The sequence below is a fragment of the Lygodium microphyllum genome, chromosome 21, assembly GCF_053477565.2.
Source record: "Lygodium microphyllum isolate KBCC chromosome 21, Lygodium_microphyllum_v1.1.10, whole genome shotgun sequence".
In the NCBI taxonomy this organism is placed as follows: Eukaryota; Viridiplantae; Streptophyta; class Polypodiopsida; order Schizaeales; family Lygodiaceae; genus Lygodium; species Lygodium microphyllum.
Window position 1 is genome coordinate 3,896,670 of NC_141155.1, and position 14,186 is coordinate 3,910,855.

The 14,186-nt window shown below is 39.8% G+C and overlaps 1 long non-coding RNA gene across 1 annotated transcript; it reads left to right on the plus strand.

Annotated features, from left to right (window-relative positions):
• Positions 1–10,752: 10,752 nt before the first annotated feature.
• On the plus strand, positions 10,753–11,671 carry LOC148017707 (uncharacterized). Its single transcript, XR_015687710.1, has 2 exons — positions 10,753–11,211; positions 11,499–11,671. It is a non-coding gene; the product is annotated as an uncharacterized LOC148017707 (long non-coding RNA).
• Positions 11,672–14,186: the final 2,515 nt, after the last annotated feature.

Consider the following 14,186-nt stretch of genomic DNA (forward strand, 5'->3'; position numbering starts at 1 on the left):
TGCTTGTGTGTGCTCTTGAGAGAGGGAGTGTGAGAGTGTGAAGGAGTGAGTGTGTGGGAGTGAGGGCGCGCGGCTATGGAAGATGGAGCTTGGAGATGGAGGAGGCTTGAGGATGCTTGAGCTAGCATCAAGAATCGTGGAGCTACCGAGGTGTACGAGGAAGAAGGCTACTCACATCGGCATCAAGGTAAGCTCACTACACTCGTAGGATCGACGACGCGTTGGCCAGGTGAGAGATAGCCATTAGAGCTTCCTTGAAACACTTGAAGCAATAAGCGGTCCGTGGGTCTTGGCAGTTGAGCGAAGGCTCCCACAACTAGTAAACCACATGTGTGACTATTTGAGCATCTCTTCTGAGGGATAAGGGTTGAGATAGCTAGAGTTCTAGTGCTAAAGAGGGGGATTAAAGAAAAGCTACATTAATAAAGGAACCCTAAATCATGGCACAACATCATCCAAATGAAAGAAACATAGACAATGTTATCATTGCTCAAGATGTTTTGCTCGTGTATGAAGGTAGAAGAGCGAGCAATGAGTTGGTTACAAAGCTTCGAGAAGCCATGTGCAATCCGGACATGCAAATGGAGACTTGTAATCACATGCAACAAATGTTGCTTGAATCTCCTATTGGCCAAGAAGAAGGAGATTTGGAGTGGCCCCCTCGTGGGACTCCTAATCCAACTTCTTTATGCTAGGAAGAAGGTCATCATGGATCGAACATTGTGCATGCGGATACCTCGCAACGAAGAGAACAAGAGGACGCTATGCATCCTTTGCTATCTAAGGATAAGTATGGGAGTGACTCTCCCATTACTTCTAATAGTGATGTGTCTCCGAGACGGCGGCGGGCTAGTAGGAGATCACCAAGTCATGTAATGAGGAAGCAGTCATCTAATACCCCTGCACATAAACCTGCAAAGAGGGAGACCAAGGATGAAAGGAAGAAGAGGAGAAAGAAGACTCTATCTTCTCCATCTTCATCATCCTCCTCTTCTGATCATGGATCATCTTCGTCTCCACCATCTTCCACCGATTGTCAAAGATGCGAGATCTAGAGCATGGCAGAGGTGGAAGCTATGGAGGATGGAAGATGAAGTGAGAACTCATGATGACATTGAAAAAGAAGACAACTGTTATTACACAAGTGAATTAGGTTCTAAGATTGAGACTTGGGCTCATAAAGACATTCTTGTGTAGTAATGACAATGACATAGGCACTTGATACAAAGAGACAAGTACTATTGCATTATCATCATATGAAAGTGATAGTCAAGTAGATCATTATATAGAATTGCTTGGTAGCACACTACATCCACTGTGCCTATGGGATCTGTCTCTCTTCCTAGAATGAACTGCATCTCCCTAGCCTAGCTGTTCCATACAAAGGGGCATACATAGGGTGTGATTGGCATATTCTCAACACCCCTCCTCAATCACAAACTGAAAGTACAAAGTGTGTAGAGGCTCTAATGAGAACCACCTACAAAGTGTGGGCATACCACAGACATGGCAAAACACCAGAGACTATCCCGCAGAAAAGGCTAAGTGTGGATACCATAAACATGGTGGACATCCAGAGGCTGTAACAGGGGCCTCACAAAGTGTACAGAGGCTGTAGTACAAGGCTACATGAGGAGTTTTTACAAGGCTGTAACAGGGGCCTCACAAAGTGTACAGAGGCTGTAGTACAAGGCTACATGAGGAGTTTTTACAAGCTTATGAAAGGAACATTAAGGCAAGTACAATGCTTTTTAAAACAAAAAATGAGAGACAAGGACCGATAGGCCCTTGTGGTCTTTTTCAGCATTTGTTATTTCTTTGTCATCATGGAAAATCTTCTTGTCTTTAATCTTTGGTTCTTCAGCTTTGAATGATAATGTTGGAGCATAGACGGACCAATGTCGGAATTTTATGCAACAGAGGGAAGTGCAGGGAGTTTAGGAACAATCCTCTAGAAGGAAGCGTGTGGAGATATTTGCTTTGTTTGGGAGATCCAAGGCCTCAAAGGCAGGTAGGTGCAGGTTTGGCTATGGCTGCCAAATAGGGCAGTGAGAAAAAAGAGTAGAAGATGAAGTCTTGAGCTAGACTGAGCTCAAACTGAGCTAGATGAAAGTGAAATGGAGCTGAAGGAGTAGTGCCATGCCTGTCTAGGCTCTGATACCATGTCAAAGATGTGGGATCTAGAGCATGGCAGAGGCGGAAGCTATGGAAGATGGAAGATGAAGTGAGAACTCATGATGACATTGACAAAGAAGACAAATGCTATTACACAAGTGAATTAGGTTTCAAGATTGAGACTTGGACTCATAAAGACATTCTTGTGTAGTACTGACAATGACACAGGCACTTGATACAAAGAGACAAGTACTATTGCATTATCATCATATGAAAGTGATAGTCAAGTACATCATTATATAGGATTGCTTGGTAGTACACTACATCCATTGTGCCTATGGGATCTGCCTCTCTTCTTAGAATGAACTGCATCTCCCTAGCCTAGCTGTTCCATACAAAGGGGCATACATAGGGTGTGATTGGCAGATTCTCAACACCAATGATGAGGGATCTGACTCCTCATCAAAGTGATATAAAGGAAGACGAAAGAGGAGAATTTATGTGGCAATGAAGCAATCACGTAGATATCGAAAGTTTAAAGAAGGAGACAAGAATATCACTTTCTTGACCTACGATGAAAATTTTGGAGCTACGGACAAAGTGTTAGCCTTCATTCAACAATATGATGCGACTTTCGGAGATGAGGGTTTTATGGAATTCTCAAAGCTCCAAAATGTAGCCATGCACTTTCAAAAATCGGCATGCCAATGGTGGGCAAGTTTTCATGCTCAAGGTAGAGTATCAAGGACTTGGAAGGCATTGAGAGTTGACATCATGAAGCAGTTCCTCTCAAGCGACGCTAAGGACAAGGTCCTTACGGCATGGCGAAGCTTGAAGATGATGCCCAATGAAACTATCCACAAATACATCGACAAGTTTTGGGACTTGCATCTTAAGGCTGCTGTCTTCAAATGAATCCACTTTTCGGAACGAAAGCAACAGTTTTGTGTTGGACTTTCCAAGGAGATGAGTGAGTATGTGAACTCACAAAGGCCTAAGACCATTTCGGCCGTGATTCACCATACTATTGTCTCTTCGCAGATTCACTTTCAACAAGGGGGAAAGCAGCATCCTCGTCCCCTGAGGTGAAAGAATTGGGTGAGCACAAGGGGAAGGGCGCGTCAACGCCAAATGCTTCCAAGGCTCCTGATTCTAAGAAGGCCAAAACAAAGGAGAAAGGCTACAAGGGCCAAGCAAAGCTTTCTCCTGAGGAGATGGAATAGTACCGCAAAGACAACAATTGTTTCAAATGTGGTCAACAAGGACATGTTTCTCATGTGCGTCCAAAGAGGACGAAGAAGAGTGAAATTCCGAAGGCCTCCGTAGTGGAAGTCTTAAAGGAGGATGGACACTCTAAAGGTTTATCTCTGTCTTATGCATGGGGCAAAGTGCGAGAGCTTGATGCTCTAATCCTCTTTGATCTTGGTTCCACACACAATTTCATCTCTACTAAATTGGCTACTAAATTGGGCATTCATGATTTCGAGATGGGATATACTATCCAAGCCGATGGTGCCTTCAAGGGGCAAGAAGTTTCAGTTACTCCTCTCATAGGGAAACTGCAACTTCACATTCAAGGCTATGTGGATAAGGAAGACTTCTTCATCTCGCCACTCAAACATGAAGATGTGATTCTTGGCACTCCATGATTTGATCGTATGGGTGCTCATATGAAGTTCCCTCATAGAAAAGTACTCTTTAGTTATAGAGGCAAGGATTATGCACTTACATGCAATAGTGCTGGAAGCATTATACCAGTTGTAAATCCATCTTCTTTTGACAAAGTAATAAAGAATTCTATTTCTTGTTACATGGTTTTTGTCAAAGAGTCTGGAGTGAATGCATGTGTTTCAAATGGGTCTAAAGTTGAAACTAAAGAAGAATGGGAGTTGTCCAATTTCTTAAAAGAGTTTCAAGATACATTCACAAATGACATTCCTAGGGAAATGCCTCCCAAAAGAGGAATAGATGATCATAGTATTGATATAATTCTGGGAAGTTCTCCACCAAATAAGCCTCCTTATAGAGTCTTGCAAGTTCAGCAAGAGGACATAATGCGGCAGGTGAATGAATTGGTTGAAAAGGGATGATACGGACAAGTTCATCTCCTTTTTGTTTGTCAGTGTTATTAGTACACAAGAAAGATGGCACATACAGGATGTGTGTCGACTATCAACCATTAAACAAGATAACCATAAAGAATAGATTTCATGTTCCTAGGATAGAGGATCTATTTGATAAATTGCAAGGTTCTATCTACTTTAGTAGAATAGACCTTAAAAGTGACTATCACTATATTTGCATCATGCCTGAAGATATTCACAAGACAGCCTTTCCTACTGTGTCTGGCTTCAAGTTGTATGAATATCTAGTAATGCCATTCGATCTTACTAATGCACTTGCTACTTTCAACTGGATGATGGACAACTTATTTAGACCCCATAGAGCTTATACATGAGTATTATTTGACAATGCCATCGTCTACTCCAAAAGCATTGAGGAACATAAGAAGCATCTTGACGTAATATTACAAGTTTTGAGAGATAATAAACTTTTCATAAACCTTAAAAAGAGTGAGTTCTTTTTGAAAGAGATACACTTTCTTAGTCATGTTATCTCTGAATCAGGCATCGGGAATCAAGCATCTGTATGGATCTTGAAAAGTTAGAGACAATAAAGCCATGGCCAATACCTAGAAATATCCATGAGCTTAGAAGTTTTATTGGTATGTGTGCATACTATAGACACTTCATACCTAATTTCTCTTTCATAGTGGGACCATTGCATGATCTCACTAAAAAGAATGTAAGGTTTGCGTGGACAGATAAACAAAATGATGCATTCGAAAAGCTTAAAGAAAAAATTATTTATTGACCAGTACTTGTATTGCCGGACTTGTCAAAAGCATTTGAGGTCCAGTGCGAAGCTTGTGGGCATAGCTTTGGAGCCGTGTTAACTCTAAGAAAGGCATGCAATGGCATATGAGAGTAGGAGATTAAATGAGCATGAAAGGAATCTAGGCATCTATGAAAAAGAGGCATTAGCTATAATGCATGCACTAGATACATGGAAGCAATATCTCTTAGGCACTCCGTTTATTTTGCACACGAATCATCAAAGTTTGAAATAATTTCTTACACAAACTAAACTAAATGATAAACAAATGAGGTGGGCAAATTTTCTTTCTTAGTTCAATTTTCATATTGCTCACATTGCTAGTAAGCACAACCAGATGGCCGATGCATTATCACGAAGGCCAAGAGTAAATGCAATATCCATAACATCTCACAAGGATCTATCCGATATGCTAAATGAGTATGATATAGATCCGGACTTCAAGGATGTGATGTCCGCATTTGCATTAGGAAAGAATGTGGAACCATACGATGTAAAAGATGGTTATCTTCTCTATGGCAATAGGCTATGTGTTACACATAGTATGCGTGATAAAGTAATGTATGAATCCCATGCTTCTCCATATGTGGGACATCAAGGGATTCAAGCTACGCTCAAAGGAGCAGAGATGTACTTTTACTGGCCAACCGTGAAGTTAGACATAATGGTTTATGTCTCTACATGTGCGGTATGCCAAAAGGTAAAGTATGACAGAGGGAAACAATCAGGGTTGTTACAAACGTTGCCTATTCTTGATGCACCATGGGAAAGCATATCGATGGATTCCATCTTTGGATTGCCTAGATCTATTCAAGGGAATATGAGCACATGGACAATAGTTGATTGGTTCAGTAAGCAAGCACATTTCATACCGATCAAAAAAACTATCAAAGCACACCATATGGCAACCCTCTTTATTTCCCAAATTTTTAAGTACCATGGTTTACCTAAGTCGATTGTTTCCAATAGAGATCTAAGAATGACGAGCAATTTTTGGAAAGGACTCTTCAAGAACTTGGGTACAAAGTTGAATTTCTCATCGACATATCATCCCCAAACAGATGGCCAAAGTGAGATAGCAAACTTAACTATCATTGATCTACTAAAAGCCTTTGTCACGAAAGTACATCACCGAGATCAATGGGAAAAGTATTTACCTATGGTAGAGTATGCGTATAATAATACCATACATATGTCTACGGGTAAAACCCCATTTGAGATCGTAGAGGGAAGACCTAAGCTTCCATTCATAGTTAAGTATTTGGGAAATGTGTTTGCAGTGGACGAGTATAGCAAGGATCTTAAAGAATCCTTTCAGGGTTAAAGATGCTATATCCATCGCACAACAAAAACAAAAGATCACGGCTGACAAGCATAGACGCAAAGTGATCTTCAAAGAGAACGATTGGGCCTTGCTAAAGTTTTCCAATGCATGTCTAAGTGTAACTACATGCAAGGGAAAGCAAGGGCACCCAATGGGTCACTAGAAATACTATGCTAAACTAGCAAAAAGGTATTATGGCCCATTTCAAATTCTTAAGCCTATCAATGAGACGGCTTATAAGTTAAGGCTACCAAGAACATGGCTCATACATAATGCTTTTCATGTAAGCATGCTTAAGCCTTACAAAGGGGATGCACCTATGCAACCCATAACGGAAGAGCCCCCAGAATTTGAAGATCAAGAAGAGATCTTACAGCCGAAAAGTATTCTTCGACATGAGAACAAGGTATTATGCAGTGGTAAGGCTGTCATGACATATCTTATTAAGTTTAAGAATTATCCTTTTGAAGATGCACGTTGGATGCAAGACATTCAGTTAAAGGATAATTTAACTCTTGTAGATGACTACAATAGATCATGTAAAAAATAAAGAAGAATCTTTCCTTAAATCCCTTGACTTTTGGTAAGCATAACAGTCTTTCTTTACTTTTTGTACAAGAGTCAGAATAGCTTAAATGGATTGCAAAGGACTTACTACATCAAAGGTTAAAGGTACGTGCAGGTATGAACAAAGTTTAAATTGAATTTCTATTTCTTTTTAACGTTCATAAGTTTATATGTGTATACCATCAGGTGCTTGGTTGAGGTGAATAATGGGTGTGTGTGTGGGTCAAAGGACCCCAATTCGAGCCGTGGATGGTGTTGCTTGGCTAACTCATGATTATGAGTACTTTTTTTAAAAAAAGAAAAAATTTTATATATGTATACACTAGTAATCAACTTGCAGTAGATTCTATCTCCCAAGTATCATGTAGATTTTGCCTATCTACATAGGAAGTGATAAGAGGCTTATATGAATGCATGCTAGAAAATATGGTTGGCTTGCGGTAGCTAAGGATCCCAAGTACCTAGTAGATATGGCCTATCTACTATGGAAGAGCAAGAGGCTAAGTTTGAGACATGCTTGCAGCATCTCTGGCTCTCAAGCATCCGATGGACTAGTCATCCATTGCGAAAGATTGTCAACGGGTAAGAGGGATCCAATACCCAAAGGAAAAAGGACTAGGTATGACTTTATCTTCCTTAGCCCATAGTCGAGGACGACTATGATTTTTAAGAGCGAGGTAATGTCATCAAAATTAATTTCTAAACTCCTAAAAGTATTTCTCTACCTTTTTTTATCAATTAGGTAAAAGAGAAAATAATAAAAAATAGAGGAATTGATTTTAGAGTTGTTTGATTATTTTCGATCGACTTGGAGACCATAAGAAATAATCAAGAAAAGAGCTAGAATAATGTAAAACAAGTGATCTGGGCCACAAGATTCGAGGTCTAAGGGTGGTGAATCCATGCAGGGCAAGACAATGGCCATTGGATCACTCCGATGAAAGATACAAGGCACTAGAAATCAATTTTTGCATTATTAGTGTTCACAAGTAATAATTAATTATTTAAAATTAATTAAATTTTAAATAATTATAATTATTGGCGGGGGCACTGTGACAAAGTCGAGAAAGCCCAATGTTAATAAGAAAATTACCAGAAAGATATTTGGAACTAGCAGTCAGAAAATATATGAGTTTTGATGCTAGCGGGACCCACTTTGGGAACTCTCCGGGGCTACATGCAAAGGTAAAATGGACAAGCTATGGCTCTAAGGTGCATGGGAAAGTTCCAATAGATGACAAGGTTGTCCAAGAGAAGTGGAAACTATCTTGGAACAGGAAACCTAGTCCGGTTCAAGCCATAGGAATCTCTAACGAAAGGTGCACGGTTTTTTGTGTACACGGATAATTGATATTGTGCATATGATAATTAATCAATTTGAATTAAATAAATTAATTCTAATGTCGTGGATCAAGTCGCAAGGTCGGGAATGGCCAAACAAGCATTGTGCCAAGTTCGACCAAGTGCATATGAACTATGGCTAGTGAATTATCCACCTGGGTAGTTATATAGGTAGTATAAATGAGAGGAGGAGAGAGAAAGGAGAAATCAATTTGCTTTCATGAATGATCAGCATCGTACATGTGGCAAAGTGCATGATCTTTGGGCAAATCAAGGGTGTGGAAGCCTCTGGTGATGCAGATGTGTGTCCCTCCTTTGCAGTAGAAAATGCTGATGTTGCCACACCCCTTCTTGCACTTGAAACTCCACCACTGTACTCCATTTGCAAAAAAAAAAAAAAAAACACACAGGCCGAACCTCCTCCTTGCAAAAAACGCAGCTGTTGTACGCTACTGTAGTGCCGAAGAGGAGAGAGAGAGAGAGAGAGAGGGTTGACGAGGGAAGAGGGAGAGAGGGCGTCCTCTCTTTCTCGCGCGCTGCTCCTCAGGACTAAGTTGAGGGAAGAGGTCGCAGCCCCCTTCTCAGCTGGGTACGAGGGAGAGAGAGATGAGCTCAGGGATAATGCCTATGTATCATCCTGCTCCTAAATCATTTTCATTATATAAATTGAATAAGGTTAAAGAAGAGTTAATGGGTTACTACAACTGGTGGGTTATTACGCCTGGCGAGTTGGCATGCAAACCCAACAAATATTGTTATAGATACTCTTGAAGACATTCCATTTCCTCATGCACTAGTGTGTCAATTAGCCATAAAAGTATGAATTGTGAAGTCATTCGGAAGGATTCACATTGACATAAAGGCATAGAGAATGGATAAGTAATGTTTAAAGGTATACGATTATGCCAAATGTTAGAGAGAACAAGGGAAGCCAAAAAAAAGTTCTTGAAGGATGTCTAACAATTAAGAGATCCAAATTTTATCTTCAAGTAATGAAGTAATCAAACCTAGGAAATTGTTGAATATAGAGAAGAAAATGGTATTGTACCATTCCCTAAAAAAGACATCCATAAGATGTACACAAGGTCTTCCTTTTGAGCTCATATCAATTTGGATCCTCAACTTTAAGCTTGAGCTAAAAATTTTCTAAATGTAAAATTCTCGATACCTTGTTCCTCAATAGATAACCTTCTAGGTTCCATCCAAACATCTCTTTGAGATCATTATGAAAATATCCCTCACCAAAGCAAGGAGAAATCGATATAATTCCCATAACTTTTTCCAAGAGGTCAGGCAAGCAAGCACGCTTTTTTCACCACAATCAAATACATATTGATGAAGTCTCAATTTTCAGTCCTTATGGCCTTCATGTGCTATGGCCCAAAATGAAAATTCATTTTGGATATCAATGGGAAGAATTTGATGTATGGTGGAGCTACCATCAATATCATGACTAGGCACACCATGATACAACTTTGTTTCAATGTTTCCAAAGCAATTCGATTCTAGGTGAGCATGACAAGTGAAAAAAATTGGTCCCTTTTGGATTCTTTGAGTGGTTACTTTGAAACTCGGAGGTAATAACTTAATTTCAATATTTCTAGTGATGGAAATGATAATGTATGCCCGTAATTACCTCATATTATTTGGTAAGACTTGGATGAGATCTTTCAAGGCAGAAAGGAATGTCCCAAATATGAAGTTTACATACCAATTGGAATAATTATTTAAGCAATCTTACATATTAATGCAAGAATGTCTTAGAGGAGACCATTATAGCTTTTTAAAGAAGATTAGAAGAAGCAACCCTCAAAGAATAACAATGGGCACCCAAGGATTAACTTTCCAATGGAGAATATTAGCTTATGTGGAATAATTTCGAGTCAAAATTGAGCCCAATAGTCTAGCAAAACACGAGGTAGATCAATATTTCCCTCACATGCTTGAGAAAGCACAACTTGCATAATTTTTTTCTTCATGATATAATGAATCTTTGAGTAAGTTTCAACAAAAATGGTGGACCCATTAAAGTTTCAGAGAAACTTTCCCCCAAGAAAGACGAAATTCCAATAGATCATTTTATCAAACTTGACTGGTTTTTCAACCCATCCATGAGGAGAACAATAAGGAAAAGGCTAAATATTTGATCATAGAAAATGACGACTATGAAAATCATATCTACCAAAACATTGCGTGTAGGTTATAAATGGAACTAAATAATAGACTCATGAAGTTGTAGAGACTGTTTATACCACACGAGTCCAATCCAAATGGTTTAAAAACACAAAATGATCATAAAAGTTTACATGAATGAATATATACTTATAAGAGGGATAAAGGGTACGGACAATAGTCAGGTGAAGGATCCTTAGGACAAGGCAAATGGATCGCGGCAGGTTGCAAGCATACGACACGCGGGCGGCGGCCCGTGGGCTTTTACAACTAAGAAAAAGGACAAGACACCATTCTCTTTCTTCTCGTGGAGTCTGGACGCAGCAGTAGTACTTAGGACAAGGCAAATGGAACAAGATAGCCTTATATCGACTATAATATAACATGACCGCATTAAAAAAGACTTGAGTCTTGCAAGGATAGCACACCATTCTTAGAAAAGAAAAAAGAAAAAAGACACCATTCGACACGTCTCCCATCTTCCTTTATAAGAACACACACAGGCATCGTCGCTCTTCACCATCACCCTTCTTTTAGACACCTAATAGCCCCAGTAGCCATCATGAAGTTCTACTTAGCTATCCTCACCATCGTCGCTCTGCTATCTGCCGCAGAGGCGCCTCTGCAAGTGCGGTGGCAACGTCCAGGCCACCGCTGCCTGCTGCCAGAACGTCGGAGGAGCCGTTTCCGGCAACGACTGCCCCGCCAACCAGATCAGCGAGAGGCTCAGCAACTTCGCCCGATGCTGCAACTCTCTGGGTTCTAAGTCCGACTGCCGCTGCCCCGTCGGTTGTTAGGTAATTCATAGGGCAAGGAGAAAGGCAAAGTGTGCGAAGAGAAGCACGGAAAGCCTCTTAAGAATTTTAGCATTAGACGCTTCATTTGATTTTCTGTTTGTGTTTTTGGAATATTGCGAAGAGTAAATGGGAGGACCATGCGAAAGTGATGTTACTTTGTTTTAGAGGTCAGCAAAGTTTTTTTTGGGTTGTCTAGAAGATTTAGAGCATTCATCTATATGACCAAGAGCTATCCCATTTTATGGTGACTTTAGGCAAGGAATCTCATCAAGTTATGTGGTTGTCAGGTATTGTAGCATGGCGGGAACTACTTGTGGATGAGTAGCCAGGCCATGCGGCATCAGCACATCCCTCCCCACACATCGCCTTCCCCTTTCCTTTCCTAAATCTATGTACTATGTGGCATTAGCACATGCCTCCCCCCCTATCGCTTTCCCAATAAAATAAATCATTTTCTCAAGGAGTTAGTAATGTACTTTTCTCTCTCTCTCTCTCTCTCTCTCATTTCTTGTTTAGGAATGGCTACTTGTTGCCCAAGGGGGCTAGCTTAGTTGGAAGAGGGTTGGGCTTGCATCACCAAGGTGGTGGGTTCAACCACCATAGTCTGCGTAGTCACTTCAACGTCACTTCAACAGTTGAAGTGGCAACCAAATCTACGTTCCTTGAAAAGTTTTGAATAGTTGTTTGTTCTTAAGATTGAATAAGTGATCTCCTCCTCCCTCTCGATGTTTCCCTCCGTGTTGTTTGAGGGTTGCAAATTCTCTCGGCCTTTGAGAAAGATAGCGTCAACTCTGACCTCATTTTCTAGCCTTTCCTTGCCCCTTTTAAGTTAACAGGAGAGAGAGTCTACCCCTCCCCCAAAGCATAGGATTCACAACTTTAAAAATCAACTTCGAGGAGGAGGGTTTTATGAAGTTCAATAGTCATTGTTTTAAGTTTATTTCTTAAAATTTTACCTAAGATTTCTTTTGGCAAAGAGTTTTATTCTTCCATTGAATATCAAAATTCCTTGAGGTGAATTGCAAATGTAAGGATAATTAATTTCTTTTCATGCATTAAGCTTTACCTTACCATGTGGACAAGTACTCCAAAGTTGAAATATATCCAAGCTTTAAGTTTAGTGCTATATTTTGTGATTAAACTGTAGGGTCCAATTAATTATCGTTTTCCCTATGCACAAATCAAGCATTCCTTTACGATGTGAACATAATACCAATCATATTGTGATTACAAGGAATCAAAGCAACATAACTAATTATGAATGTGATTGACCAAAGCATTGTGTATCAACATGTAATGTAACCAACATGAGTATAAGAGGTACATCATTTGGTAAGATGCAAGGTTCTTCATGCGCAACAAGGGTATCACCATCACTTATAGCTACACACTATTAGACTAGGCTAATCCATACATGAAGCAAATCTGACATTGTAGAGTTGAATGGGCGGCATATCATTTGCTAAGATACAAGGTTCTTCATGCAACAGGGCTGCCACCATCACTTAGCTACAAACTATTAGACTAGGCTAATACATACATGACAAGCAGCATCCTTGTCAGCTTTGGATGTGAGGAAGGGAAAGATCATGGCTAAGAATTTTTGGGGTGGTTATGCACTTTTGTTCTTCTCTATGTGTGTGTATGTATGTACGTACATGCAACAGGGCTACCACCATCACTTAGCTACAAACTATTAGACTAGGCTAATCCATACATGAAACAAATCCAACATTGTAGAGTTATATGGACAACATGCAAGTTCTTTCACACAAGAGCAAAGCCAACATCACATAGCCATGGAGCGTACTGCAAGCCCTTCCATACATGGATCAAATTCAAGAAAAAGCAATAGTACAAGCTATTAAAAAAGCCCTTACTTTGTCCCACGTATAAGAAGTGTTTTTCACTTCAACCCATGCATAAAGGGGGACTTGTTGTATCCAATACATTTATGGCAAAAATATAAACGTACTTCCACTAAATCTAAAGGCAAGACATGGATCAAATTCAAGAAAAAGCAATAGAACAGGCTATTGCAGAAAAAAAGGAAGGGAAGGCTTTCTAGGCTCCATACTTATAACAACAAGAAAAAAAGAACCATACTTTTTCCCACACATAAGAAGGATGAGCATTCCAGTTCAAGCAATCATAAAGAGAGAATGGAAAGAGAGTGTGTGGCCCAAAGCATGCTATCAATGACAAGAGAGACAGGCAACATCCTTGTCAACTTTGGATGTGAGGAAGGGAAAGATCATGGCCAAGCATTTTTGGGGAGGTTATGCACTTTTGTTCTTCTCTATGAGTGTGTATGTATGTACGTACGCATACATACACATATACACATACGCACGCACATATATATATATATATATATATATATATATATATATATATATATATATATATATATATATATATATATATATATATATATATATTGTTTAAGGCTATCCATACTCAACCTATCATGTGCTGTTGTCACTAGCCAAGAAGAGTGGACACCATCACCTCATCATAGTGTAGTGACCTTAGAAGACAACTCGACTATGAGTCAATACCAGAGGGGACCATGGACTAGAAACATACGGAGGATAACCTGGCTTGTCAGGCCAATCGTACCAAACGGTGCACTATCACTAATCTCCTACTGTGTGTACTCTACTAGGCAATCTAACTACAACTAACTATTGTGATCTCTAGGGGTAACGAAACTCTACCTTAACTATCCTACTAACTCACACAGTGGTCTAGGCTAGCTCTCTATGCCAAGAATCACTCAAGTCTTGTCGAATCATCCTAAAACGTATCCGCTATGCCAAATGCTAAATATCAGATCTAGCAAGCAAATGGACTCAGAATCGATCCAAACTTGAATCAGATGATCGCTAGACTCTAGGGAACACAAGCATATGGTCAAATCCTAGACAGTACTTTTGTAGGTCAATCAAATAGCCTCGGAACACCTGCGCGTA